The sequence below is a fragment of the Bombyx mori genome, chromosome 14, assembly GCF_030269925.1.
Source record: "Bombyx mori chromosome 14, ASM3026992v2".
NCBI classification, from domain to species: domain Eukaryota; kingdom Metazoa; phylum Arthropoda; class Insecta; order Lepidoptera; family Bombycidae; genus Bombyx; species Bombyx mori.
Window position 1 is genome coordinate 11,368,627 of NC_085120.1, and position 6,068 is coordinate 11,374,694.

General features: G+C 35.4%; 1 non-coding gene across 1 annotated transcript; it reads left to right on the forward strand.

Annotated features, from left to right (window-relative positions):
- The first annotated feature begins 4,017 nt into the window (after positions 1–4,017).
- Positions 4,018–4,090, forward strand: TRNAR-UCU (transfer RNA arginine (anticodon UCU)). Its single transcript has one exon. It is a non-coding gene; the product is annotated as a tRNA-Arg (tRNA).
- Positions 4,091–6,068: the final 1,978 nt, after the last annotated feature.

Consider the following 6,068-nt stretch of genomic DNA (forward strand, 5'->3'; position numbering starts at 1 on the left):
GTGTTCTTTTATTTTTTGGTTTTTTGTTCGTTCAATTTTATTAATATTTAAGAAATCTCCCATATCGTTTGAATTGAAACATTTAGCAAAACTGAATTTCGGATCTGGTAATCGTGATACGATACGACTAAAAAGTCGTGAACAAGAATAAAATGGCCCTCATCGGACATCCGGTAAACGTGAAACATCACATGCCGTCGTGGCCTAAAGGCTAAGACGTCCCGTGTATTCGTGTTCAGCGATGCACCGGATTTCGAATCCCGCAGGCGGGTACCAATTTTTCTAATGAAATACGTACTTAACAAATGTTCACGATTGACTTCCACGGTCAAGCAATCACATCCTGTAATAAAAATGAAACCCGCAAAATTATAATTTGCGTAATTACTGGTGGTAGGACCTCTTGTGAGTCGGCGCGGGTAGGTACCCACACCCCGCCTATTTCCGCCGTGAAGCAGTAATGCCCTTCGGTTTGAATGTTTGGGGTGGGCGTTATACTGAGACCTTAGAACTTATTTTACGTTGTAGATGTCTATGGACTCCAGTAACCACTTAACACCAGGTGGGCTGTGAGCTCATCCACCCATCTAAGCAATAAAAAAAAATTATAATCTTCGATGGGTATGCTACATATACTAAACGTGTCGCAAAAAGGGCTTTACATAAGTTTTAGGAAGGCTTAAACGATTTACCATATTTGTGCATACTAGTGTCTACCGGCAAATATAAATCAGGAAATAAATCTAAAAAACCATCTCATTTAAGAAAGCCCCAACTTCCAAGCCATTTCCCATTAAAACGTAGAAGTCGTAAAACTGAATGTCAATAAAAGACTTTTGATTTCGAGTTGGAGAAATTGGAAGGCAAATAATTTGATTGGACGCCGACCAAACGGGACGTACCTAACGAATTCCGTCGGGATTCTTTTGTTGTAACTTAAAAAAAAGATAATACAAATGGAATCATTAATGCACGGACAGAGTAAAAGGTTTTGCTTTTATCGGAAACCGCGCTTATGACCTTTCGATACTTTTGATTGCAGGCTCGTTATTATAAGTTTAAAACGTGAATGTTTTAGCTTGCATTTAATATTTGTAAATGCCGTCTGCCCTACGAGACGATAATATCGTGTTATCGTTGGCCAAATAATTCATTTGTCGTTGCCGAGGGTCGTGACTCCGCTACTCGGTAGTAACAAGCTGTGACAAGCCGTGTAGGACGATTCTCGACCTTTGAGACTGCACCTTCTCGCATTTGAAATCATATACTTCGAGAAAAAACACTCTATCCGCACAAATCGTTTGGAGTTGGGCGAGTGAAATGCAAGAGAACAATTTGTGAGTTATATTCTACATACGTCTTTCGGAAGAGCAGCTTGGTGATGGAGGACCGCAACTTTTTGATTCCTATGGCTACTATGGGCTCCAGTAACCACTTAACACCAGGTGGGCTGTGAGCTCGTCCACCGGCCCGAGCAAAAAAAAAAAATAAAGACTTGATCACCCCGTTTCGATGTCCAAAGGCTTTTTCATTCGAGGTGTACACTTAATAAGGCATTCACTTTATAATTATAATTAATATCTCGTTTTAATTACTCAACCCGATGACAAATGAAAGCACGAGCAAAGTTCATTACAACGTTGAACAGATTCGAACATCTATCAACGTCATTTAGAAGGATTAAGTTGTGGAAGTCGCAAGGAGTTGCGGTACCAATCTTTGTTGCTTGTCTGCTTATTCCGAAGGAGATGCAACACTATATATCTAGACGTTACGATATCAAAACGATAGTGTTTTTATAATACGCTTTTATTAGCTTCAGACGTATGTGTGCTTGTAACGGAATCTTTGGACATGATTTTGACCCCCTTCAAAATATCGGATAAACTCGAAATTTGGTATACTTGTTAAGGACCGATGACAATTCAATATTTAAAAAAATAAATATAAATAAATATATTGAAAAAAATTTAAATTCAACTAAAAAATGAAAAATAAATAATAGTTTTTTTACAATAAAATCATTTGGCTTACACTATTTTTAATTTAAATTTATTAAAATTTATTTTCTATTTTATGGTTGGATTTTCTATAAAAGCGTATTTTTTTAGTTTTTTTAAACTATTATTTATTTTTCATTTTTAGTTGATTTTCAATTTTTTCTAATTTTTTTTAATATTGAATTGTCATCGTTCCTTAATAAGTATGCCAAATTTCGAGTTAATCCAACGTTTTCAAGGCGGTCAAAATTATGTTCAAAGATTCCGTTACATACATGCGTCTGAAGCTACTAAAAGCGTATTAAAAAGAATTACATGCGCTTAACATATTGAAATATATTATTGCAGTAAGTACAATATATTTTGGACCAAATATGTAGGTTAATACAAAACAATGATTGTAACAAACAGGAATCTGTCCTATATCGTTCACTAAAAATAACCCACCAAGCGTCCAGAGTCGGCCACAGAAACTATTGCAGGAAAAGTTAAATCAGTTTGCAGCTACCGATGCGTACGCTATGCACGATGTACATTACACGCTAAACCAGAAATACTACAATAAATCTTTTGAATTTATACCAGTTCGATTTTATTTGAAGCCCGGAATGGAAGCAACAATGGAATTTTCTAGAAAATTATTGTACCCAAATAGAATTTAACTTTATAGATTTAGAAGAGAGTAAATTTGTTTCGGATCAGCATCCTGAACCGATGGTATTGTTTGGTGGTTCTAAAATTTTTTTTCAAGTGTATCTTTGGTTTTGAAGGGATGCATTTTTTATAGTACGATCCATAGATTTATAGCTTATTACCAACGTACTTATATTTAAACTATGGTAGGAAATGGCTGAGTCACTGTTTAAAAAACTTCTCGTCTCATATGTATGCTTGTAGGGATTAGTGAAGTCTAGTTTGAGGTCATTGAGTGACAGTTTGGTCATTTGTCTGTTTCCTGAGAAGCCCGTCTTTTTTTTCTTGGCAGATACATTACTTTCTTTATCAGCAGTAAAATGTTTATTATTCTACAATATTGTAATAAAACTTCTTAACACTAGTTTCATTAGCTTGATATGTATGTTTGATTGGATGTAAGGGTATTTTTGTATGTCGCCTTCATCGACACCAAGACGTATTATTAACCAGCTGAGTCCCGTGATGTTACCCGCGGTTACTGACGTGCTGCGGGGCGAAGCTAGTCTAAAAAAAGTATCCTAAGTTACTTTTTATATCATCAGCTACCTATTAGTGAAAGTCCTGTCAAAATCGGTCAAGCCGTTCTAGAGATTAGCCGGAACAAACAGATATACAAAAATTGTAAAAAATGTTATTTTCGTGTATGTACTGCATATATATTCATATGCATGTAGTAAAAAATAGTTATTTCAATATTACAAACAGACACTCCAATTTTATTTATATGTATAGATTTGAAAATTTGCACGCGTATCAAGCATCGATGATGGTTGACCATTTATTTTCTGCAACAAAACTATTATGCGCTTTAATGCTATATCAACGCACTTTACTCGAAAAAGCTTAAAATAGAGCAGTACGACTTACAAGAGACTTCTAATAGAGGTAGGTATTTATCGGAAAGGTCTAATCTGTTCCAAAGTCCCCCATTAGCCTTTAACTTTTCGCGAAGGTCAATAATGGGCTTATCAAGATAATCTCGTGTTAAGGTTTCTGTTCCATGGATTGAATTTTAAACTAACTTCAAGTGGGTACAAGGTGTGTTTAGGTAATGGAATTCGCGTTACCATGTCCATGAACTCCAGCCTCTCAAGGGTATCAGCACAGGTAAGAGAAAAAAAAGTATACGAAGTATAGACCCAATTAGTTAAGCTTTGTGTGAACACGTAAAATACAAAGAAACATATTTTTTTCTTGAAATAAATAGATTAATTACGCATATCGGTATTCCTTAGCACTTGTGCAAATAAATATTTTTCGTAAATACCAATATTAAATTGGCTATAGAATACGGTCGGGTTGTTGTCGTCGCTGATCGTGTGTCCCTGTGGCGCAGAGGATAGCGCGTTGGACTTCTAATCCAAAGGTCGTGGGTTCGATCCCCACCAGGGATGTAAGCAACAATTTTGTTACTATCAATAATGTAGAAAAATTATAAAACTTCTATAAAAACGATATTTACGAGAATTTGCCGTTTAATGCACGTACAAACAATATCTGGGTCTTCTATGTGATTTTTGCTAAAATAAAATTATATATATTTTTTAAATTCATTTACAGAAATATGATGTTCTTTCTACATTCTTTCTACATTATTTCATTTCTATGTTCTTTCTAATGGCTAGTCTATTCTGAATACGACACCTGCTTATTTTTGCCGAAAAGTAATTGTGATATCCATGAGCCTGACCAGCCGGGCCGTGACCTCATCAGGCCAAAGAGAATAATGAAAAAAATCAACTTACATTCTGCAGTACATACTCGTAGTATCTACTAGTTCACATCATTACTTTGAACTCACAGCCGTGTATGTAAGCCTCAGGATACGAATTATAATGAAGCAAACACGACCTTTTCATGCCAACATACCACGATAGAAATTGTTATTTTTATGCAAAAGACTCCGACTAAAATTCGAGCAGCTGTCTAGTACAAAAAAAGTGTGTGCCACGTAACTTTATATGATCTATAATAATTGTTTATCTTTTAATGGCAAACAATTTATTTATGAGTACTTAATGATTTAATTAAGTCATTTATGATTTACGAAATAATCACGACAGCTTAATGTGACAACATAAACAATTAAGCTGATTAAATTCGCCAGGTTAGTATTTTATTGCTACACTAGTTGACGCGGCAGACTTCGTAGTGCCTCAATCAATAAATAAAAGACCTAAACTTTTGTATAAAATGAACTTAAAACAAACAAAAGGAATCCGTCCGACGGGAGACACATCAAAGGGAAAACATTTTTTTTTATTTTTATTTAATTCCGAGCATTTTCATATTTATCTACCCTTTAAACCTTCTCTGAACTTCCACAAATAATTATTAGACCAAAATTAGCCAAATCGGTCCAGTCGTTTTCGAGTTTTAGCGAGACTAACGAACAGCAATTCATTTTTATATATATAAATAGTTTTTTTTTTATTGCCCTTGTAGGCAGACGAGCATACGGCTCACCTGATGGTGAGTGGTTACCGTCGCCCATGGACTTCAGCAATGCCAGGGGCAGAGCCAAGCCGCTGCCTACCGCTTATTATTATTAATTTATGATTTAATTTAGATCATTTATGAAATTTACGAAATAATCACGGCAGCTTAATGTGACAAAATAAACAATTAAGCTGATTAAATTCGCAAGGTTAGTATTTTATTGCTACATTATAAATTTTGTGGACGCGTGGTATCGCAATTAACCGCTTTGGAACTCAAGCCACATAATTGGACGCGGTTTCCATACGCGTTTTATAACTTCAGAGGTAAGTTAAGAGTCCTTGGAAATAGCCGGGAAGCCTGGTTGGACACCGACTTAAGCGCAACTGATAACCTTTAACCCTGGTAATCAATTACAATGTCCGCCTGATTCCGATGAATAGTTTTTTCCAGTGGATTTGGTGGCAGTTCTTCGTGTTTTTAATTTCTAACATCGATCAATATCTGTTAACTATCGCTGTGATAATGCTTTACTTCAAATGCTTTATCAATCGATTTAGAAATTCGTCAACAAAAAAAAAATATTGGCCCTAGGAAAAATAAGGGTATTACTACATTGAGAAAATAATAAATCATTGAATTCTTATTATTTTTATTATCAAAAAATTCTAAAATAAATCATCATAATCGGTTGGTCTTGGCAGAGCAGTCGTGGTCATGTGGAATTCTTGCTTATTAAAGCCTTGAGAGATGTTTTCCATAGTTTGCGAACCGAGGCCCGGCGCACACACTCGTTAAGTGGGGTTTCAGTAAGGTCTTTCACCTGATCAGTCTAGCGCATGGGGATTCGTCCACGAGATCTCTTACCATTGACCCTACCCTGAACAAGAAGTTTCTCGATAGAATAAATACTAAGAAGTAATAATAGATTTA